Source organism: Triturus cristatus, chromosome 12 (genome assembly GCF_964204655.1).
Source record: "Triturus cristatus chromosome 12, aTriCri1.1, whole genome shotgun sequence".
In the NCBI taxonomy this organism is placed as follows: Eukaryota; Metazoa; Chordata; class Amphibia; order Caudata; family Salamandridae; genus Triturus; species Triturus cristatus.
The window spans coordinates 216,013,770-216,038,570 of NC_140595.1; the positions used below are offsets into that span (position 1 = coordinate 216,013,770).

The window sequence follows — 24,801 nt, forward strand, 5'->3', positions numbered from 1 at the left end:
GCGGGGCAGGTCTCGCCGTCTGTAGTATGGCATCGCAGTCGAAAGTTAAACACTCTTGCCAGGAGAGGTCTGGGAGGCGCACCGGGTTTAGGCCGGGCCCTGGGTACTCGATGTGCACGTTCTGTCGAAAAGCATTTGGATAGACCTCGTGGCTGGAGTTGCTGAAGTATGAGTTCCTCGACAAAGAGATCTGCTGCCTGCCCCTCGGCTCGTTCGTTAGGTCTAAACTGGGGTGGCATAGTGAGCAAAAGAATGATGGATTTAACCCAGATCTCTTGACTGGGGCTGAATTTTTTGATTTGTTTGCATTCCGTCCATTCAGTTGTGTGTCTTTTGCTTCCTCAGCTCGTTCCAGCATCCCCCCAAAAAAGTACATTGTTCCATCTCATGCGGCCTTCATAGTCATCGAGCTGCAGCGCCAATGCCTCCTGGGTGGTTTGGAGTTCAGTCACCTGTCTTTTGAGGAGGTCCGAGTCAGACGCCAGTTCCTTGGTGGTGGCCTCGACTGTACTAATGCTTTTAGACATTTTCCTCATGTCAGTTTGGATCAGAGATACCTCAGTGGCGACTGTGTTGATGCGTGACTCCAGTGAGGTGCGCACCGTCTTGATGGCGGTCAAGATATCTTGCAGCGTGGGGTCCGATTGACCCCCTTTAGATTTGGGGTTAGTTTGCAGCTCATCTCGGTCCTTCTGCCATGCGAATTTATCGAGCTTTGCTTGCACCGTGCCCCGACCGGTGCGGCCACTCGCCATGATGTAATTTGAGGGCTCGAGTGGACAGAAGACCAGACTGTACCAGCTACTCACCGCCGCCTGCTGTGAGATCAACCCACATCGGCCTGTCAGCTTCCGCCAGCAAAGACCCAAACCAAAACCACCACCAACGTGGAGGTGTCCCACACCGCTGGAGGAAGTGGGATGAGAGAGCAGAGACCTTGGAAGCCACAGCCACTGTGTGATACACAACACTATGGTGAGTCTCTCCCTCTTGTAGAGTCAGTGTCCGTGGCTGCTGCCCGCACGACAGCTGCGCCAGTCTCCGGTGATGTCCAAATGGGAATCACACCCCTGCCACCTCAGATGTGAAATAAACAAGGCCCCTGGGCCTGCGTTCCCACTTCAAGGCCCTCGTTGTGCTGCAGGCTCCAGTCCATTCCGGTTCCCTTCAAATCCGCTCTCATGCTCTTTGTGTGTGCCAAAAGTCAGCTGTGTTCACCCCCTGGGCCCACTCACAGATGGAGGAACTGATATTATGCTAGCGCGCCTTCGGGTGCACCGCAACAGTGATGCACAGAGCAGCAGGACCCAGGGCGATTGCGGAGGCAGAGCAGGGCACCATGTCTCAGAACTTGTGGGCCCACGGATGCAAGCGGGTGAGAAAGCAAGTCAGGTAGGTGCACTCTGAAATGCCAGAGCGGTGTATTCGGGTCTGCATCGCCCACTCCGTCACCTGCAGGCTCGTTGTGCTTGCACCGGCTGTATGGTTGGGCCACCACTGGGCCGTGGGACGCACTCGCAGGCAGAGCAAACGTGGCGGAGGTCGTCTGGAAAGCGCCGCACTCACTGGCGGCACAGCCAAAGTAGGGGCCCCACACGGCCACTTCGGCCCAGGTACAGGCCGAGATCACCCACTGCAGCCGCGATGTAGATTAGGGGCACGCCGCCGAAGGGCTACACAGCGCGCCCCTCGGCCCCATCACTGGACCGCGGTCACTCTCAGCCGCTCTGGTGCCTCCAATCCGGTCAATATTCGGTCAGGACATCGGACAGACAATCAGGGCCAGATGAGCGCTGTTGCAGCCAGTAGCACTTGGAGCACACAATATTTTTCAGGATATATCGGGAGTGGCACAGCGGAGCTAATCTATCGTGCGGCCATCTCCCTTGGCTATTGGCCACGCTCCACGACAGTCCCTATCTTGGTATTCTCTTTGACTGCTCCCTTTGTTGGTCCCCTTTGATAAGCGCCAGAAGAAATGCCTTCTCAAGAAGGCTTGCTTTGGTTTTTTAATTTGCTTCTAAAATTGGGCAGAAGTGCATCCCTGCACTTTCGAAAATTTATCACGCTAGATGTCTCACTATTGCAACATATGGTGCTGGGATTTGGAGGTGTTCAAACTTATCTCCTCTTCAAACTACAGAGAACAGGTTTCTTAAGCATGTACTTTCATTACTGTGCGGTGTGTCCTCCTTTAATGTCCCTGAAGAGTTAGCCATTATCTAAGTTTCTGATTTAATTCAGTTTCACCCCTTGTCCCTGAAGCTTGCTGTTTAGATTAAAAAGGACCTTGAGTTTAATAGAGAAATCATCAAAGACTGTCTAAACCTTGACTATGCCAACATAATCCAATGGATCAAAGACGTCAAGTAGTGGTTTTACAAACATGGACTCTCTGATTTAGTTACCTCTCAGAAACTATATGTTCGAGGCATGTGGGCTGCTGAATTCATATCTGTGCATAGATCGCCGCCTAGTGTTGGGTCCGGATGTTTGCACGTTGTTGTCCTGGAAGAGTCTTCGAAGTATCCTGGGATAGGTGACTCCTCCCCTGGACTACAGTGCGCATGGGCATCCTCTCCATCCTCAGATTGTTTTTTTCCGCCATTGGGTTCGGATGTGCTTATCTTGACTCAAGTTAGGAAAAACTTTTTACAGGCCAAAAGGCCTTTAGTTCGCGTCGGTACTGTTCCCGATCGGTATCGATAGTTATTTGTTAGTTTACTAACTTCCAGAAACCAACTTTTTCGCATCATACCCGACCATCGACCCGACATCGACGATGGAATCGAGGACGCCCTTCAAGCGGTGCCCTGTATGCAATGCGAAATATCCCCATGTCGACGTCCACCCGGTGTGCAACAAATGCCTTTCACCGGATCACGACGAGTCCACATGTATGGCCTGTGCCCGATTCCGATCCAAGAAGACTCTCCGGAATCGTCGAGCAGCGAGGCTCGAAGCGCAGCAAGCGGCACCGGCCCCTACTGACATCTTCAACGCCGAGGACGAAGATGTGCAAGACGTGGAGAACCTACCCTCCAGCCCCGCTTCCGAACACGACTCCGGATCGGAAGACGTCGAAGAACAACTCTTCCACAGAGACGAAGCCGACACCGAGGTAGGAGACTACAATGAGGCCTTAGGGGCCGAAGAGAGTAGCTCCGGTGACGAGCAAGGCCTACCCGAACAGACTTTGGATATCCCAGTGCGTCAGTCTGTGGCTCCGGTCGAGGGATCGCCTTCGGGCCTTACCCAAGACCTATCCCGCATTCATTCGGCCCCGCCCTCTGGCCCGGCCTCGGACATTAAGCGGCAGCCTATACTACCCAAAACGGCTGGTTTCCCTTCACCGAAACCGAAAGCCGTCTCGGTTCAGCAGAAACCGAAACTGAAAGTCACACTGGTCGGATCGAAGCCCACCACGCCTTCGACGCCATCCAAACCCGTCGGCACCGACCGCACCAAAAGGGACTTCGGTGCCGAGCTTGCAGCAGCCGACGTCAGCGCCGACGCACGGAAAAAGACCATCGGTACCGCCAAGCCGCCTCGGCTCCCGGCACCGAAACAATCGGCTCCGACCACAAAGGTCAAAATGGCTGCTGGATCTCACACCACTTCCAAAACAGCACCAAAGGCACAATCATCGACGCCGTCGACAGCTACTACCTCTCCTCGACTCGATGACCCCGTGGCACCGAAAACGTCCACGCCTGCCTCAACGGAACCGGTCGGCGCCAAAGAACCGTCGGCGTTCCAGGTGCGGCAAGTTTCAGCATCCTTGCAACGCATCAAAGATAAGGCGGCCCTCCAGGACACATCGAGCTCCGAGCTGAAAAAGGCTCAAAAAGCTTCTCTGGCACCGGCCAACATCACTTTTGGCCTGCCACCATCCACGGCGCCAAAACTGTTCGAAATCAGAACACGTGTCACCCACACCAGGATCACACCTGCAGAACACTCTCCTACGGAGACATCGCCTTCACACATCATCGATGCCGCAACAGGCAGAATGATGCTTCACAAGAGGAGGATAACTTCTGAGCCAGCTTTGGACTCCTACCGGATCCCACTAAAGAAAAAGCTGCCAGTGGATTCGGAACCACTTCTTTACGAGCCTCTCCATGCCTCTTACCAAGATCCACAGTCCTTCTCTCCGACACACTCCGACACAGACGTTTTGGAGGACTACATGGGTGACCACGTCCCCTACCCCGGAGATATGGACCCTCAAGGCCAACAGGACCCTGACCAAGCTTGGGATGACCCTGTAGACTCGGGTGCACCTATGGATACACAGGACCCGCAACTCTATGGAGCAAAAACGTCTCCCACAGAGGACACTGCCGCATTCAACGCCCTCATTGAACGTGCTGCGGCCAATCATGGTGTTCAACTCCACTCTGACACCATCGAGGACGATTTTCTCATGGACACTTTCGCATCCTCAGAAAAACATGTTAAAACTCTACCCATGTTGAAAGGTGTCCTCAAACCAGCAAAGGACATTTTCAAAGAACCCACCAGGGCCAGAGTAATAAACCCCAGAATCGACAAAAAATATAGGTCAGCGCCTGGGGATCCTACCTATATTAGAAGACAGTTGCCTCTAGATTCCATAGTAGTCGCGAATGCTCGTAAACGGGCGCACTCGCAGACGACTGGGGATGCCCCTCCCCCGGACAAAGAGTCCAAGGTGTTAGAGACCTCCGGCAAACGGGTTGCGGCCCAAGCAGCTAACATATGGCGTATTGCCAATACTCAAGCGCTCCTGGCTCGCTACGACCGAGCGCATTATGACACACTAGAAACATTACTACAACATCTCCCTGACCAATACAAAGAGGGAGCAGAGATCCTCATCAGAGAGGGACAACTCCTCACAAACGCATCCATCAAGTGTGCACTGGATGCCGCAGATACAGCTGCCAGAGCCATAAACACTAGCGTCATGTTACGACGACACGCCTGGTTACGAATCTCCGGATTCAAACCTGAGATGCAAAATAACATCCTCAACCAGCTGGTCAACCCAGACTACTTATTCGGGCCAGAGGTTGACACCACACTAGAAAAAATAAAAAAGGACACAGACACTGCAAAGTCCATGGGGGATCTCCAAACGCAGACCTTTCGGAGTGGCTCCTTTCGTCGCCCCGGTAATAGAGGAGCAGGTAGAGGACAGGGGTCACGGCAAACCTACAACAAGGGCAACACCCAAAGTACCTACGATAAAAACACCAGGGGTGGATATCGTTGTTCAAGCACAAAGGGCAGAGGACGCGGATACGGCAATACCAGATCCTCTCCCAAGAACAAACAGTGACGCCCTCTCCCTTCCTCCCGACCACACAACACCTGTCGGGGGAAGGTTGCAAAAGTTCCTGAACACTTGGAACTCCATCACCACGGACAGGTGGGTCAAAGATATTATCAAACACGGTTACTGCCTAGAATTAACCTCTACTCCACCCACAATACCCCCAAAACACCGTCCTATGTCCTCAGAGCACTTAGCGCTATTACAACAGGAAGTGCTAAGCATGATGCAAAAAGGCGCAATAGAGGTCGTACCCGTCCACGAGCAAGGTACAGGGGTGTACTCCCTGTACTTTTTAATACCAAAAAAGGACGGGTCACTCAGACCTATACTAGACCTGAGACCCCTCAACCGCTATATTCTTTCGGAGCATTTCCACATGCTCACTCTGCAACAAGTCCTCCCACTGCTCAAACAGGGAGACTTCCTGGCCACACTAGACCTCAAAGATGCGTATTTCCACATACCCATTCACCCATCACACAGAAAATATCTCAGGTTCACTATTCAAGGGCAGCACTACCAATTCAAGGTTCTTCCCTTCGGCGTCACAACAGCACCCAGAGTTTTCACAAAGTGCCTAGCTACTGTGGCGGCACATCTACGGAGGCAGCACATACACGTCTACCCTTACCTGGACGACTGGCTTGTTCAAGCAAAGTCAGCCCAGCAATGTGCCAGCCACATGTCCCGCACCATTCACCTCCTTCACAGTCTGGGGTTCTCACTAAATTACCCAAAATCACATCTCCAACCCGCACACGTACAACAGTACCTAGGTGCGACCATAGACACTCTGGCGGCCACAGCTCAGCCAAATTTAGTGAGAATCAACAGCATGCAAATGCTGATTTCCAAGTTCAAACCACAACACTCCCTTCCCGCGCGAGTGTTCATGCAGTTGATAGGCATGATGGCCTCCTGCATTTTCATAGTCCCACACGCGAGACTACATATGCGCCCGCTTCAGGAGTGCTTAGCACGTCAATGGAACCAGGCTCACGGACAACTAAAAGACCTAGTGTTGGTGAGCGGTCGGGCATACAACTCTCTGCATTGGTGGAATCCACAAAACCTTTGCAAGGGCCGACCGTTCCAAGAGCCTGTTCCATAGATAATACTGACAGCGGACGCGTCTCTCCAGGGATGGGGAGCTCATGTACTCAACTACACAGTGCAGGGACTATGGACAACACAACAAAAGAAGATGCACATCAACCTTCTAGAACTGATGGCAATCTTCCTGGCTATGAAAGCATTCAAAGTACACTTGTGCAACAAAGTCGTGTTGATCCGGACGGACAACATGACCGCCATGTACTACATACAGAAGCAGGGAGGAACACACTCTCCACAGTTGTCTCATCTGGCTCAGAGCATGTGGAAGTGGGCCATTCAGAGGAACATGTTCCTCATGGCGGAACACCTCCCCGGCAAGGACAACCAGATGGCGGATCTGCTCAGCAGACACAGCCACCAGATGCACGAGTGGGAGTTACACCCATCAGTACTCCAACCGTACTTCCAGCAATGGGGTCATCCAGAGATAGACCTATTCGCCACAAGCGAAAACGCAAAATGCCAAAGCTTTGCCGCCAGGTTCCTACATCCACAGTCGCAGGGCAATGCGATATGGATGAACTGGTCCGGCAGATTTGCGTACGCTTTTCCCCCAGCACCGTTGATACCGCTGGTGGCTCGCAAACTCAGACAACACTCACTGACACTCGTCCTGGTTGCTCCAACGTGGGCACGCCAGCCATGGTACACCACTTTTCTCGAACTTTCCGTGGTGCCGCATCAAAGGCTGCGGATCAAACCCGCGCATTTGACGCAGAACCATGGAGAGATTCAGCACCCAGATCCGCAACAGCTGAACCTGGCAATCTGGCTCCTGAAGTCCTAGAGTTTGGCTACCTAAACCTGCCACCTGACTGTATGGACATCATTAAGGAAGCTAGAAGACCCACTACCAGAGCTTGCTATGCAGCTAAATGGAAAAGATTCGTCATCTATTGCAATAATAATGACATTAACCCGCTAGACGCATCCATCCAAAACATAATTTGTTACCTCTTACACCTATACCGATGCAATCTGGCGTACACCTCGATACGTGTCCATTTGACTGCAATATCAGCCTATCTCCAGAACAGGCAGCACCTCTCTTTATTCAGAGTGCCTGCCATCAAAGCATTCTTGGAAGGACTCAAACGAGTAATTCCTCCAAGCCACCCACCGGCTCCGATGTGGAACCTCAACTTGGTCCTCACATGCCTGATGGGTCCACCCTTTGAACCTCTACACTCATGCGAGATTCAATTCCTTACCTGGAAAGTAGCTTTCCTAGTAGCGATCACTTCTTTAAGAAGAGTTAGTGAACTCCAGGCACTAACCGTTCAAGAGCCATTTATACAGGTTCACGCCAACAGGGTCGTACTACGTACCAACCCCAAATTCATGCCCAAGGTGATATCGCAGTTCCACATGAATCAAACTATTGAACTGCCCGTTTTCTTTCAAAACCCACAAACTGTCGCAGAAAGAGCACTCCATACACTAGATGTGAAGAGAGCCCTCATGTACTATATCGACAGGACTAAGATCTTTAGGAAGACTAAACAACTTTTCGTTGCCTTTGCCCCACACCAAAAAAGGTAACGCTATCTCCAAAGCAGGTATAGCCAGATGGATCGTTAAATGTATTCAAATTTGCTATCAAAAGGCTAAACGCACATTAACGATTCCCCCACGAGCCCACTCAACACGCAAGTTAGGGGCCTCCATGGCTTTCCTGGGAAACATCCCTTTGCATGATATATGTAGAGCAGCCACCTGGTCCACTACACACACATTTACCAAACACTATTGTGTAGATGTGCAATCAAAACAGCAGGCAGCTGTAGGACAGGCTGTTCTCAAAACTCTTTTTCAGACCGCTGCAGCTGGCACTGGTAGCCGCCGCTAATAGGAGGTACTGCTATGTATTCTATGCACAGATATGAATTCAGCAGCCCACATGCCTCGAACTGAATATGCTACTTACCAGTATGCATCTGTTCTTGGCATGTAGGGCTGCTGACATTCATATCGCCCTCCCTCCTCCCCGGCGCCTGTAGCAGCTACAGCTCTCAGAATTACTGTAAGCATGGTCATCACTTTCTGTATCTACTCCATCACTGCCACAATGGCGAAAAACAATCTGAGGATGGAGAGGATGCCCATGCGCACTGTAGTCCAGGGGAGGAGTCACCTATCCCAGGATACTTCGAAGACTCTTCCAGGACAACAACGTGCAAACATCCGGACCCAACACTAGGCGGCGATCTATGCACAGATATGAATGTCAGCAGCCCTACATGCCAAGAACAGATGCATACTGGTAAGTAGCATATTCATTTTATGCCGATATTATTTAGGCCAGGAAGGCATTTATGATGTTAAAATCAGAAGTTAGACAATCTAGAGCTCGGACTATGCCTTCAGTGAGATCTTATGTTCTGGTCCAATCTTCGCTTACATTGGAACCTTCTCTTACCTATGGGCTTGCTAGTAATCAGTGTATCATGCATGCTTCAATTTCAATCTAATACTCAATCTGTTACATGTCGCCAAGGGCTGGGCAAGTGATGAAATAGATAACCACTGCCAATGTGATGGTTGCTCAGCTCAAGACACAATGAACTTTGTTCTTATATGTCCTTTTTTATTTGTCTATATGTAAATGCTTTTTGAAAGCAATTTCGGCAGGGAGTAATTTTAGACGTGTCAAGCCCGCCTTGTTGCATATGTAGATGCTGGCAGACCTAAGAATTAGTTACCATGTGGCGTGTTTTTTAAACTGTGCTATCAAATTAAAAAACTCAGTGATTTTAGACTAATGATCTTAAAAAAATTTTGCACTCTCATATTGTTTTTCGTAGCACTCTGAGGTGGATTTAACATGTTTTTATTGTTATATTGATCTTATTTTGCAACATTTTGATTTCAATGATTTTAGCATGCTCTTACTTTCTTTTATAGTTCACTTGTTTTAAAGCGAATAAAGATTTCTGAATTTGAATTTGAAGGGTGCAGCTATTGTAATACAATGAGGTATTACGTTTAAACGAATTCATGATTTGACTGATCCTCGCGGATAATACAGTTTGGTTCAGGTGGTTATACACCAGGGCAAATCTGTCACATTTATAAACACTTAAGGCCCCAATGTGGATGATCCAGGTTCAATACAACAAAGTTTGGAACAGGTGGGCAGCATTGGCACCCCAGACTATATTGTGTGACAGAGATATTTTGCTAGTCATTGATAAATCTATGGACCGCTCCCATGCGACAAGTTACACCAACGACCTGGCTGCACAGTTAACTGACTTTCTGGAAACATAGGCCTATCGGATGTATGGTGGAATAAACAGCCATCTGTCCATGAAGGCACACATGTGTCTTCAATACATGTTTGATGGACAAGCTTAGAATATTGGCCTGGCGCACAGGAAGTCTACAGCTGAACAAAATCAATTGAGCACTTGCCTCGCACCCTAACAGTGAATTTCCGGTTTGGTGGGTGGTGGAGGTACCTGCATTAGAATTCAGGGCCTTTACCTGGCAGCTACCACCCTCCGCACTAATTGACACAAGGTGATATCTGAGATCATTAACTTTTTTCACCTCTATTGAGGCATGTGTAAGCTCTGGGAGTACGGTCATGGATGCCTTCAAAGCCTATATATGGGGCAGCTGCATGGCAAACCAACACGTCATTCGTAAGCTCTGTGAGGCTGTTTGGATACACTTGAACTTGAAATCCACACACTGGAATCAGCCTATATGAGCCATACCAACATCCAAATTAAACTATCTGAGTTCATACAGATATCTGATCAAGTGGTAAAACGTACACATAAACATGCAAAAGCACAAGCATATGGGGAGGGAGAGGGGCCAGGGAGAATCCTTGCTGCATTGGTGCGCCACACTTGGACCTTGCAAAATAAAGGGGGCAGACAAGATGGATTTGCATGAGGCTGAACATATATCATCTGAATTATGTGCATACTATATCCAGTTACATTCTTCACGTGTCACCTTCTCACACGCCAACTACTAACAATATTTTGATCGCATTTTAATTGCTTGGATAAATAATATTTGCCGACAATTCCTTGATGCTCCCATCACACTTGAGGAAATAACCACTGTGATTTCTAGTATGCCCACATGTAAAACACCTGGGAATGACGGCCTTTCTACAGAATGCTCCCATCTGTTGGTACCTCGACTATTGCTAATCTAGAATGCTCTCACATTGGGTGTTGTTTCCCCATCCCTTAGGGAGACCTTACTCATTACTCTAATGAAACAGGTAAATGCACCCGACCAATGCGATTCTTATAGACCATTATCTCTTACTAACACTGACGCCAAGATCCTTGAAAAGTTAATAGTTAACCGATTTATGGTCTTACTGCCCAATTTGGTCCTGCAAAACCAATCAGGATTCAGTCCGGGTAGATCAACCACTAACATTCTTAGGACCCTATTTGTAATAATGCTTTGGCCGAACCCAGACATGGAGATTCCCACCGTTGTTTGCGAATTCACTCTATTTAAGACTATATCTGGATTAGTATAAATTGGAATGAATCCACGATTTTCCCTTTGACCCCCCCCAGCGCACACCCCAGAATACTAAACTTTCTACTCCCGTGGAGACAGACTTTGTTTAAATATTTGGGAATTTGGTTTAATGGAGATAACAAGGCATTTATATCTGAAAATTGGAGAGTAGTAATATCAAACGTTGACGACCTTGTTAAGAATGGAATTTCCTTCCAGTGTTACTTGTGGGTAGCCTCACATAGATGAAAACTCTGATACTGCCCAGCTTGCTGTATCATTTCTATGGTATCCCTATCCCACTGACCAAGCAATTTTTCATAGACCGGAGGTCCATGATGGTTACATTAGCATGGGCAGGCAAACAACCTAGATTAAAATAGGAAATGTTAACATTGCCATTCGCTGTATTTTGAACTTTATCTCATCTGTGCTCAGCTGCAAGTTGCCTACTATTGGCTGCACCCATCTCCCTGTATGGTCCATGTAGCAGTTGAGCGGGGCATACCTGAATCAGTTCCGTTCTGTGCTTTGATAGGCCAGTCCCCCCCCCAGTTGTCAAAATTAGATTCATCCTATAGTCAGCACTCAGTTGACATGGGAGGGTTTTCGGAAGAGACTAACATGCTCAATTGTATATGTCCCAGAACAAGTTTTGGTTCAATGCCCACTTTATCAACCTGCTATTGAAAAGGCATTCATCCATAGATTAACCAATTCGGGATTAACTGCAGTTGGGTATGTATTTCCAGATGGCTAGTTATTTGAAAGTCCAACAAAAAGAATGAGTTTGCTACCATGAAAATCATCTGTCATTCAAGTCAATCAACTGATGTCTCAGGGAAAACCATTAGTTATTTTTTAAAAGAACCCTCACCCATCAAATACGTGATTTCTCACATCCTGGTGTTTGGTCAACATGTTTTAGCCAATGGTGCATGCAGATTAAGTCACAGTGGCTCTCTTCAGGACCAAGGTGTTTAGGGCCAGAAAACCCTAAATAGTGAATTTATGATTTTTCACCCTATTTCTTGTAATATTCCAAGAAGTAGGGTGAAAAATCGTAAGTTACGAAAACAGCCCCCAATATGCGTGGGCGTGCGTTCACAATTTTGGGTTTTCTGGCCCTAAACATCTTGGTCCACTCATTTTTCACGGCATAACCACCAATGATTTTAATACTACACCAGGAGTTCCTTGTTAAAATGTATCCTTCAATGGCGGATATCCTGGAGGTAGTTTTAACAATTTCACTCACAAATTCACCTCATCACAAGAAAAAAAAACTCCACTATAATCAGGTATCTAAGCACAACTAAGATGCATTCGGCATCTTAGGTGGGAACCAGGTGATGAAGCATGCCATCAACTAGGTTGATGTGCGAGGGTTCTTTTAACAAACCTCATGATTTTCCCTCTGACGTCATTTGATTGACATGAATGACAGACTGTTTGATAGCAAGCTTGTTCTTTTTGTTGGACATATGAAAATAAGGGAAGAGGAATGGGCTTTCCTTTCTCACTCTCTTGTTGGTTTGAAGTAAAACAGTTAATTGGAAGAACATGCGTTATGATATGATGTGAGTTCTTAGTGGCAGACACAATGGCATATGTCAAGTGCACTGTTTCGTTTCATACACCTTTTGGTTCAATTGATTTGCTGCTGCCAAAAAGGATAGTCTTGTGTGTGTGGGCAGAATACGTCTCTTACTGAAAAAACGTTGCCATCCGTTTTGGTATATTATAACAAAAAAAACAATTAGTGACCTACTATTCTATGGTCCCTCACAAGGGTACGCCTAAAGACATCTGGGAACCGCTACAATCCTATTTACACCAGCATCAAATAGGGTCAGCTCTGTTAAGTAGACTTTCCTGATACATATATGTCATATTATATATATATTTGTAAAATGTGTGGGCTGTAGATACATATGATTAGCATACTCCAGCCATCTAGTATTGGGCTCGGACATTTGCAACTTGTTTTTCTTCGAAGATGTCTTTTGATTCAAGAGGTATTGTGACTCGTCCTATAGTCTTTATTGTGCATGTTCATCGGCTCCTTTGTGAGATGGTTTTTCTCTGCCATAAGTTCAAACTTCGACCTTGGATCTCCTGCACTGAAGCTTAGATTCCTACCACGAGGCCTTACCAGCACCCCAGTTTAAAACCCTTTGAAGGAAGATACGACAATGACAACCAACCACAGTGTTCTTTCACATACTTTGATCTGCCCGCCCAGGTTCGAGCTCGGCTCGACCCCGGCTTCTAACTCTGCTGCCATCTTATTTCACTCAATGACACAGAATGATGGAAATGACTCCCTTTTGTTTCTGCCCCAAGTGTCACACCAAGAACTCAAGGCAGGGCGTGGCCAGGCGCCGAACGTAATGGCCGCCTGATTCCTGAGCTCCGCCGGGACCGTTGGTGTCCTTTACCATCCGCCATCTATTCGAGCTGCGGGGCTGGTCAGTGAATGCCCCCGGCTCCCCCAGGGCCCAGTGATCCAGCGGAGCGCTTTTGCGGACCCAGAGGACCCTCGGACGGCTAGACGCGGCTGCCGCGACTGACGGCGGCGGCCGAGTGCCTCGCTCCGGAGCTGCAGGGCCGCCTCCTTTCTACTTGGAGCCCCGGCTTCGGCCTGACGCGCGCGGCGCGCGGAGGAGCGCCGCCGAGGACGGCGCTGTTCCCCTGCGGAGCCTAGGGGCCGTTGGCTTCCTGCAGCCTGCCATCGTTGACTGAATGCCCCCACAGCCTCGGGGGGCCGAACAGAGAGGAGCGGAGTGCGGCGGCAGGGGCCCTGCTTTTCTGGCGCTGAGACAGGAGGCGCCGTGATCTCGGAGGTGGGCCGGCGGACCTCCGGATTGCTTCGGCAGGGGCAAGGACAGGAGACCAGCCGGGGCAGCTGCTGTGGTGTGACCTGTGTGGCCAGCCGGCTTGGGCCCTTGTTTCACTACCGTTGGTGCGGCCTGGGCGGACCATCATCGGCGGCGGGAGGCGACTGAGGCTCCGGACCATACAGCGGACGCGCAAGGTTCGTCTGGGGGCCCCCCTACCCGGCAATTCGACCAGGGGAGTGCCGGCGGTGCCAGGGTTGCGCCCGACTACACGTGGGCGTCCGGAGCTGGCGCGGCCCCCTGCGGGCGCCTCAGAGCGAAGGGGGCAGAAGGGACGCTGTCCCCGGGGGTACCGGCGGCGCCATGCGGCCTAAAGGAGGAGCCGCGACCCAGTCAAACAAACTTGACAACTACACAGTGGCCAAACCGGCGGCGCAACCTGGAGGGACGGCGAAGGAGGCGGCGGGCCAGGCGGAACCCTCCCTGACGTCCATTATGGCCGCGATTCAAACCCTGGGCACCAACATGGAGACGAAAATGGACAAGATCACAATAGAAGTTAACTTGCTCCGGGCTGACTTGGGGACCACCACCGACCGCTCTAAAACCAATGCAGCCGACATCGTTACCCTGCAGGAATCCGAGAAGCGGCTCGCCGGGAGGGTTAACGAACTCATCCACCAGCATAGGCTGATGGCCTCGCGGCTCGACGAGCAGGAAGGCCGGGCCCGGAGAAGTAACATCCGTGTGGTAGGTGTGGCGGAAGGACTTGAAGGGGACTGTATGGAACTCTTTATCGAGGATTTGATCCTTCAACACCTCAAACCCAAGAGACTGTCTAAACTGTTCACGGTCGAGCGGGCGCACAGGGCCCCGATCCCAAAACCTAAACCAGGGGCCTTCCCGCGGACGATCATCGCCAAAATCCTAAACTATCGAGACCGCGATGCAATTCTCCAGGCTGCTAGGCAACGCGGTGATTTGAAGTATGAGGGCGCCACGGTTCGCTTCTTCCCAGACTTCACGCTCCAGGTTCAGCAGGAGAGGCGCTCCTTTCAAGGGGTGAAGGCGGCGCTCCGTAACCGCGGGATTCGGTACATGATGTTCTTTCCTGCCAAATTGAAGGTCACTTCAGGCCAAATTGAAGGTCACTCCTGCACCGCCTGCGGCGGTGCAGGAGTGGCTGGACTTGGAGGATACGTCGGGGGACCCACGGCGAGATGGTGAACAGTGGAGAAGCGCGGGGAACTCCTCCCCGGGGTCAGCGACGGGGCGAGTGGACAGGGGAGAGCAGAGCCAGCGGTCTTGGCGGTCAAGATCGAATAGTCCCCGTTGGGACACGCCAAGAGACGACGCAGCGAGATGAGCCACGGATGCTCGACATAGAAGCCATCGGACAGTAAAGTATTAAAGTTGTTAACCGTGAGACTGGCTTGCTCCATGGGGTGCTTAGACTTTATGCCCGCGGTTGCTTAGCCGGGCTCCTTATGTAGCAGATGTATTGTGGACCTGGGGGCTGCGTTACCTGGGCACCACGGGCGGGCGATCAGGATGGGGCTGGCCCACGAACTTCCCACGTAAGTTCCTCGGTGGGCTCTCACCGGGGTAGGGTTGGGCGACAGGCGCTCTGCTAATTGGGGCGGTGGGTAGTTTTGAGCCCACGGAGCAGGGGGCAGGGAGGGGGGGGTCTGTTGGGCAAGGGGTGGCGGGGATGTTGGGGGTTGTTGAGTTTGGGGGGGGAGGAGGGGGGAGTTTATGGTCACACGAACTAGGTCATCACTGCGTTAGCCGGAACATTGGGGTGGTGGGACGAGGCACCCTGCAGAGCAAGGGTAATGGATAGCCGATGGGAGAAGAGCCTAAAAGTCCTAAGCTGGAATGTCAATGGGTTGGGGGACAGGCTTAAGCGCACTATAGTCCTGCAATTCCTCAAACGGCACCAGCCTGACGTGGTGCTGCTGCAAGAGACTCATTTGATGGGTAATGTCTGCCAGGCCCTTAATAGGTATGGCTTCACGCTGGCGGCGCACTCTGGCTTTACATCTGGTTCCCGGGGAGTGGGGATCCTCCTGCGGCGCTCACTGCCCTTCCATATAGACCTTATCAAAACTGATCCGCAGGGCCGCTTCACGGCTGTTTCTGGACGGTGGGAGGGACGTACACTTACTCTGCTTTCTATATACATCCCGCCTGGCCTCCAGGCCCGGGCCTTCGCGGATCTGGGTGCGCTGCTCCTTTCCCTTCCCGGGGGTCAGTTGATGCTAGGTGGGGACTTCAACGCCGTGGTGTCAGGAACCCGTGATAGGCAGCCTCCCCACGACCTCCCTCGAGGGCAGGGGTGGTTGGCGGAATTTATTGACAACTTCGGACTCACAGACGTTTGGCGACTGCTTCACCCTACAGACACCCACTTTACCTTCTTCTCGGGGTCGCATCACTCATTCTCACGACTAGATTATATCCTTACCCTTCTGCAACCCGATATGACAGTCCGGGAGACGGAGCTCCTGCCTAGGGGTATCTCCGACCATTCACCTGTCCGTACACACATCGTATTTGGTACTCACCGGGAGGGAGGTATAGTGCCCGTGAACGCTTGGCAATTGAAACATGAGGACACCAGGAAACATGTGTCCGACTCAATCTCCCAGTACTTTGATGACAATTTGGGCTCCGTAGACTCCCCGGTCACCCTATGGGAGGCATTTAAACCCGTGATTAGAGGGGAGGCGCTCTCGGTCATAGCGGCAAGGCGTCGGGAGCGGCGCCTGCAGGTTACTACGATTGAGGCGGACTTGGAGGTTCTGGAGGGGGAGGCGACTGAGGGGGGGGATCGTGAAGCTAGGCACAAATTGCAGCTGAAGGCGGCGGAATATAGGGCTCTGGTTACCCAGGAGGCTCAGACAGTGGCGCAACACAAGCTAGGCACGATCTATGATCAGGGCGATAAAGCTGGGAAATTGATAGCCTGGCTGGAGAAAAAACAACAAGCCAGTAAGGTGGTGCCTGAAATACGCACCGAGTCTGGGACTGTAGTGACAGAACCCAGGGAAATAGTTAGCCAATTCGCGAGACACTTCCAGCGGGTCTATCGGAGTGAGTCTGACCGGCCGGAGGAGGACTCCAGGGTCCTCTTAACTGATATTCGCTTGCCCTCCCTCTCGGAAGAAGATCGTGGAGCTATGGATAGCCCGATCACCGAGGCCGAACTGCAGCGTGCAATAGGGGAACTTCGCCCGGGAAAGGCTCTCGGACCCAATGGCCTCCCGATAGAGCTTTACAAACTCCGTCCGGACGTCACTAGCAAATACTTGAAACTCATGTTCGATCGAAGCAAGGAGAGGGGGGTCCTACCCCGCGACCAGCGCATCGCGACTATAGTGGCACTCCCTAAGGAAGGGAGACCCAAGGACTCCTGTGCCTCCTACAGGCCAATCTCGCTCCTCAATGCGGAGCCCAAAATACTGGCAAAGACGCCTGCCAACAGGCTCAAGGCAGTGCTTCCTTCGTTGGTCCATCCGGACCAATCAGGATTCATGCCTCATCGTAACACGGCCCTTAACATCAGACGGTTGCACGGTGTTCTGGGGCAGCGCCACAGACTGCAGGAAGACGCAGTGGTGGTCTCCCTAGACGCCACAATGGCCTTCGACACCTTAGAGTGGCCATACATGTTTGCAGTCCTGCATAAATTCGGATTTGGGCCTCAATTTATAGCCTGGGTGCGTCTCTTATACACCGAACCCCTAGCGCAGGTACTGGTTAACAACAAATTGTCGAAGGTGTTCCCGCTTGCAAGAGGGACTAGGCAGGGCTGCCCCCTCTCTCCTCTTCTCTTTGCCCTCTCCCTTGAGCCGCTCGCGGCCTGGATAAGGCAGGACGTAGATCTCAGGGGTATAGCGTGGACGGAGGGGTGGGAGGACAGAATATCCCTCTACGCCGACGACATTCTCTTATACCTTTGCAGGCCGCGCAGGTCACTCATCGTGGCACTCGACATATTTGCGAGTTTCGGGCGTAATTCTGGCTTCCGGATCAATTGGGCCAAATCACATGTTTACGTCTTGCGGGGCGACCCCCCGAGGCTCCCTGACGCGTGCCCTATCAGGGTGGCGGACGACGGTTTCCGGTACTTGGGAATATTCATCACGACTGACAAGACCCTGTTGTACGAGCGCAACCTCAAGCCACCGTTGGTTCGGCTGCAGAGGGAGGCCAAGGCCTGGCAGCGCCTGCCACTGTCGTTGTTGGGTCGGGCAGCCTTATTCAAGATGCTGGGGTTGCCACGGTTCCTTTATGCGTTACAAAACTATCCCGACTTAGTCCCTAACGCCTACTTTGCGGCGATAGAGGCAGCGCTGCGGGACCTCCTATGGGCAGGGTCGCCCCGAATCTCGTTGAATACACTCACGTTGGGGTGGTACGACGGCGGTATAGCCCTCCCCGATATTCGTAAATATTACTGGGCGGCCCATCTCACAGCGATCAATCACGGGACATATGGTGACGGGAACGACCCAGCCTTCGGTATGGATAGGTGGCTGCTTCCCGGCGGGAACTATGAGAGAGCACTCTACTCCAAACGAGGTACACATAACCTCACGGGTCCTACCCTTCACTCGGTACAAGTCTGGTGCATGGCTCAGAGGAAGCTCGGATGGGCGGGAGTCCTAACGCTAGCCACGCCGCTCTGGGCGTCTGAACAATTGGGCAATCTTGGACGCACAAAGGGCTTCCGCAACTAGGACCTGATAGGCATCTCCCAAGTCAGAGACATCTGGGGCCCCACGGGGATCCGTACGTTCGCCCAACTGCAGGACACATATGAGCTCGCACACACTGAATACTTTAGATACCTGCAGGTGCGGCACTCCTTACAGGCCAATATTCCACCCGACACTAAGCCGCCGCAAGCCTCCCCGCTGGAAGATAGGTTACTGGATGGGTACCTCCCAGAACACGCCATCTCCCTCACATACAAAAAACTAATTAACAACCCCCCTGATCTGCTGCTGCCCCTTAGAGACAAGTGGGTCGCTGACGGGCTTGAGATAGACGACGAGGAATGGCTCTATGCGTTAGCCTCCCCTAGGGAGGTCGCGATATCTGCCCGGCTGCGCCTGATCCAACTCAAGCTGTTACACAGAATCTATTTCTCCTGTACTAGGTTGCACACCATGGGTAGGGTGGACACAGTTCTTTGTAGGAGGGGATGTGGGGGGACGGGTACCTTCTTCCACGTGTTGTGGGACTGCCCCCAGATTCAACGTTATTGGAGAAGGGTGGTAAAGTGTATGGAGGAGGTATGGGAGGTGGAAATTCGCCCGGAGGCCAAGAGGTGTCTCCTTAACATATGGGAGCCAACGGACCTGCCACCGAAGGGAAGGCTCTGGGTGACGCTTGGTCAAATGGTGGCTAAACGGATCATCGCCAGACTCTGGGGAAGCCCTACTCCACCAAAACTCTCGGACTGGCACGGCGACATGGACTGGTGCATGTTGCGAGAAAAGACTGTATATATTGCAAGAGGGTGCCCCAGGAAATGGGGGGAAGTATGGTCCAAATGGAATGACTTTAGGGGTGGCATTTGTGAGCCGCCTGCCGTCGAGCAGGATGATGCAGGGGCTATATAGGACTCCCACGTTTTAGTGGCTCCTGGGGCTGAAAATTGGTGCCGCAGCCGCCCATGGGTACGGAGTGTCTCTACGGTTAGAGTGGTGACTGGTTTTAGGGAAGTTTGGGGGGGAGGGGGGGGGCAGTAGTTGCTCGTTCGGCGCCGGCGCCGTTTGGAGTTCTCCGCTTGTTTATGGCTGTACATAGAGAAAATGAGGCCTGCATTATCCTTCTTTAACTGGTGATACTAATGCACTTTCTAGCGCCGCCGTACCCCCGGGTTGACGGCACTGGGCTGTGTTAGATAAGACAAAGTCCATGAATGCAATCTGCGGCCGGCCCGAGGGGTTGTAGGCCAAAGCTGTGTATCGTAAACATAACAATAAAGGTCTTTAAAAAAAAAAAAAAAAAAAAAAAGCTCAAGGCAGGATCAACATTCGTTCTGTTACCGCTGCCTATCCCTAGAACACGACAAGGTGTTGTGATAATCTTGGCTAGCCTTCCAGTCTAAAAAGACTCTTCGGCAATGAAGGGAACCCTGCTGGACCCATTCTACCATGCAAGCGCACTGAGCAGAAGATGTGCCTAATGCACAAGTTACTTACTTGTGTAATGATATATCTGTAAGAGACATTAGTTAGTGGTTGACACCTGGGGATATTCTAAGGTAAGGAGTCCGACTGGATCCGGAAAGTTTTAGTCAGCAGTACCCCTGCGCGTCGGTAGGCATCTTCGTACGGCTTCACATACGTCGTTGTCGCCCGAAATGATGTCGCTGGAGCTACTTAGACGCGCCCACGCATGCTGACGTCAGTTCTGTACAAGACTTTCTGCACCAGAAACGCAGAGCCATGCAAGATACTGACCGCTGGTGCATTGAAACTAGGGCCCCGAAAGGGATGACCTGAACCCTAGAAATCAGTTCGCAGAACAGGGAGGATGGATGGGACGGTAAGGAATCTATCACTAAAACTAGGACCCTGAAAGGGATGACCTTGACCCTAGAAATCAGTTTGCAGAACGGGGAGGATGGGTGTGGCGGTAAGGAATCTATCACTAACTAATGTCTCTTACAGATATATCGTTACACAAGTAAGTAACTTGCGCATCTGAAAGAGACACGTTAGTGATAGATTCCTTACCTTAGAATAGATACCCCAGCAATACCAACCCCGGTGGTGGGTCTGCGAACTAAGATCACTCTAGGAAGTCATGGAGAACAGAACGGCCAAAGAAGCCGTCTCTCCGGACTTGATTGTCAAGGCAATAATGCTTAGTAAAAGTGTACAGTGAGGCCCATGTGGCTGCCTGACAGATGTCTTGCAGGGGGACACCACATCCCAATGCAGTAGTAGCTGCTGTCGCCCTGGTAGAATGGGCGCGCAACCCCTCCAGGGGTTCCTTTTTAGCCAGAAAATAACAGGCTTTGATACACAAGATGACCCAGCAGGAGATAGTCCTCTTGTGTACAGCCCGACCTTTCTTGGCGCCTATGTAGCCAACAACTAGCTGGTCATCCTCCCGGAACTGTTGTGTGCGATTCCAATAAAATGAAAGCGCACGTTTCTGGTCCAGACAACGGAGCCTCTCTTCCTCTCTGGAAGGGTGCGGAGGTGGAAAGAAAGTGGGCAAGGATCTGCATACGTTTTCCACTGGTAGGAAAATGGAAAGCCTCATTTAAATGGACCATCTCAAGAATTGGGTTTGAGTGTCTGAAAAGTTTCAGCACTCTATCCATCATCTCCTTGTGTTTGCTTTGTTCGCCATAAGTTTGCAGGGTATGCCCAGACGTGGGTCCCATGCTCACTTTGCTACTGGATTCAAACTTGCTTGGCTGATGAGGGGTGTTACCCCGAAACTGGTCCCAGGATGCTTGTTTCCGGTCCAGGGAAGACCTGGCTTGGCAGTTCATGCTGGACTGTTCCCATGAATCACAGGGTCAAGACTGATTTGCATATAGCTGGGTCTGACCTGGGGTGGCGAAGTGAGCTAAAGAACGATGATGGATTCAACCCAGATCTGTGACTGGGGGCGAGTGTCTTAAATATTTCAGTGCTCCGTCCATCATCTCCTAGTGTTTGCATCTCAAGAATTGTCAGACAGAGCTCGGAGACAGCTGAGCTTGCCTTATGCCATCTTTGAAACCCCCCAGAATATACAATTTTATGATTGTCTTGTAGTAAATTTAGAGGACATGCTGTAAAAGAAGGGTAAATTGTGTTTGGACTTTCTTACAGCCTTTAATAAATCACTAGCTTGCAACTAGTAAGAGAAAAGCTCCCACTCAAGAGACTTTAGAACACATTTGGCTTGAAAAAATGATAAAAACTAGATGCCTCACCCTGCCTGCCTGAAAGATCTAAGGATCCTGATCTCCCTTGCACCCAAGCTTTCAAAGTGTGTTTCTAGAGTGAGAGCCGCTGCCTCCTGGTGTTCCAGGGAGATAAAGGCCAAAGAAAGACATTTCTACAGAAGAATTAGATGGCCAGGTGATGCTGTACTTTGACTTGGCCCTCACTGGGGGAAGTGATCAAGCTTGTCTCCCTTTGCCACATGTACTCTGGTAACCTAGGAATCGTCCGTAACAATCAGGGTATATTAGAAGCGGCCAGGAGGAAGATGCATAGAAATCTTACAAGTTTGGAGACCTCCACAGTAATGGGACAAGGTGCCGAGGGTACCCAAAAAAAAAAAAAACTTTAGTGGGCAAGATATCCTGGTTTGTCTGTCTAAGAACATTTTGGCACAAGAAACAAGGCTTTAATGAGTTGTCATACAGAAGATCCCAGCATGACTGCAGCCTTGCCCTACTGGAGAATTTGGGAGCTCTAAAAAAAAAAACACACAACTAAGTGAAGAGACAGAGAGGGGTTATAAGTGGTTAAGTGACCCCAGTGACCAGACAACTTCAGCATCCATGATATTTAAGTTGTCTCTTCTCAGACCTTTTGACAACGACATTTGATGCTTAAGCTGGACTCCAAATCCGGCAGTGACATCCTGAAGCTGCCCTTCTTGGCCACGGTGACTTCCATTGTCCCAATGGAGGATTTTGGCCTACATAAAAGTGGCTAAGAGCCTAATTTAGAGTTTGGTGAGTAGGTGCTTTACGACAACCATAGCGTACCCTGTCCATGAAATGGACTATGCACCACTTTGGTTTAGATCCAGATGGACCATGATGTTTCTACAGGGGGAAAGCCTACACTGATAGCCAGATGGATTTAGGGCTGTTGGTGTACATCAGACCGTCCGCCCTATTGAGAGTGGATTGCCTTATGTTTTTTTCTGTTTGGGGCCACCAGGGAAAACCTGGTTGCCCTGAACAGAAAGAATAAAAATAGCCTCTGAGAGCACTCAGGTGCGTGATCTACAATCTCTCATCTGATGGATCTTTTGAAGTTGACTGAGAAGCAAAGTGAGTTAGCAATAATAAACCATTTAACTTTTGTAAAACCCATTTGGCCCCACAATAAGGACCAGAAATCGGAAATTCAAGTTAAGTAGTTTTATTACTAATTAATAATCAGACCAGTATATATGCATATCAAGAGAATATTAAAAATATACAGAATTACATGTGATACACTGAAATATCACAACAGGTTCAGTCTCTGTAATAAGTTTTGAAATAATCACAGCTGCAGCAATACAAAAGGTAAGAAATAGGAATAGGTGTTCCTTAAAGAACCTGGGATTCTCTCTCCTAAACATGAATAGATTCTAAAGTCATCTAATCAGGGCTCTCTGTCTAGAATAAGGAAGGTCTGAAAAATAGGGTCTCAAAGAAATTCAGAAGTCTGCGAAGTTGTCAGCACAGTTAAGACTCCAGTAGAGGTCTTCCAGAATTGGAATAAGTGTCAAGCATGAAGCTTGACACTTGCAAGAATAAAGGAAGCAGACAGGTCTGTACCCCTCAAAGTCTAAGAGAATCTGCCTTAACAGTGTGAGCACTAATTAAAATCAGTAAGGCTCCAACAACAATCATATCTCTTCCCACATCACCCAGACCCAATTAATTCTCTTCTTGGGCTGTGCATTTGTAACATTACCAGACGTTCCCATTCCACACAACTTGGACAGTTACTGCAGCCTTGAATATTTTCCTTTTTCCTGATACGCGATGACTAGGAGGCTTTATCTGCTCATTAGGTCTTCACATTTCTTGCCCAAGATTTTCCTTCTTAGCCCTTACTATAAAGAAACTAGTACAGACAAAAATACTCTTTTGCTCTAGCTAATAAAACCTTGAGAACGCACCTGCAAAGGAAAAGAACAAACTAGCAGAGCAAAATAATTTCAAAATTAAGGCCTTTAATCAGGCTAACTTTAACTAACCATTTAAACGTGCACTTCAAAAACATGGTTATACTTGTACACATATAGCTCGAGAACAAATGCAATTCGTGAGTAAAAGCATACATGAATACTCTTTCAAAGCTAACTATCAGAACATATGCAGTGGGACAAAGTATAAATATAAAAGTGAATACAGAATACATGTCTTCATGTTAAACTCAACATTAGAGCACACGTTCATAAAAACTTTAGTTTGCACAGTTAACATACTTCATTATTGCGATGAAATGTTCACAGGTTCATAAAGTTATGGCACACAGTGGATATAGTGTCACATATAAGTGCATAAGGGCATTTCTGTGACTCATTAGGATGGAGTCTAAATTGCTGTACTCCACCTCCAAAGTCTGGGAGAAGATTCTCATGAAGTCTGGATCATTCATATTTTGATTTTTAAAAATTAACTCCTGCTTTGAACACTGTTAGTGCCTTCAAACAAGCCTCTGCCAAAACAGAAATTTCTACAGGGATGGTGGAGATCTCTAAATATGGTGAATGGTAGTACAACTTAATGACCTCCACCACCTTGACAGATGACGAGCCACCTTCCAAACTCTAAATCAGGCCGTAAGTATGAACATACAGGAAGGCAGCAGGAAAAGGCAGCCAAGTGATTCTTTCAGTCAAATGACCTTTGCAGATATAAATTTAAAGTGGGCCCCACTTGACCATTTAGCACTAAACAGGAGGATGCATAAGGAACCACAAATTAGGCATACACCGCCTCATGTACCAACCCCTTGCCACCTACAACCAAGCTCAACCATAATGCTTTACCTGACCCATGTTTCATCAAGGTTGGCCTGAAAAGGTGACTAAATTCCAGTCACACAAACCCCACAGATTACCATTGACATTTGCAATCCCAACTGTTTCTTATGGGCCCTCTTTAATGTTTTAATTAAAAATTCATACCTCTGGATCCCACTCAACTTACGTTTATCATTTTAGTTTTCTACCTTCTTGCCTTTAATGTTTTGCTGCTGCCTAAATATTTTGCAAACATTTTCTCTGGGAAAAGCCTACTGCTTAGCACCTTAGCTCCCAGGG

General features: G+C 49.8%; 1 protein-coding gene across 1 annotated transcript in view; it reads left to right on the forward strand.

Annotated features, from left to right (window-relative positions):
• The window catches only part of LCAT (lecithin-cholesterol acyltransferase), a 474,689-nt gene that overhangs the window by 448,600 nt on the left and 1,288 nt on the right, over positions 1-24,801 (forward strand). The window lies entirely within an intron of this gene.